The sequence below is a fragment of the Bison bison genome, unplaced genomic scaffold (genome assembly GCF_000754665.1).
Source record: "Bison bison bison isolate TAMUID 2011002044 unplaced genomic scaffold, Bison_UMD1.0 scf7180017854487, whole genome shotgun sequence".
Classification (NCBI taxonomy): domain Eukaryota; kingdom Metazoa; phylum Chordata; class Mammalia; order Artiodactyla; family Bovidae; genus Bison; species Bison bison.
The window spans coordinates 13,756-14,229 of NW_011485060.1; positions in this window are offsets into that span (position 1 = coordinate 13,756).

Here is a 474-nt window from a genome sequence, read left to right on the forward strand (position 1 = left end):
CTTAGATGTTCTCACTCATCACTTACCTCCTTTGAGCCCTCTTGCCCTCAGCCCCCTCAAGTCGATGACTGGCTATCAGAGTGTGTCTGGGGCTGAAACATCTCTATTTATAGAGAGGCAGAGGAAATGGCAAGGGTCCTGCTTGTTACCCCATCAGCACAGTGATTGTGTAAGGGCGGGTTGAACCATTTATATGACGTCATTTTAGATAATCCAATTTATCCATGGATCCAGTTTCACATGGACACTGCACCAGAAAAAAACACAGTTTATCAAAGAGGCCTCCATATTGGTTTTCTGGTAGACTTCTCTGATAGCTCAGTTCGTAAAGAATCCTCTTGGAATGCAGGAGACGCTAGAGTAATTCCTGGGTCAGGAAGATCTGCTGGAGAAGGGATAGGCTACCCACTCCAGTGTTCTTGGGCTTCCCTTGTGGCTCAGCTGGGAAAGAAGTAAAGTGAAAGTCTTTCAGTC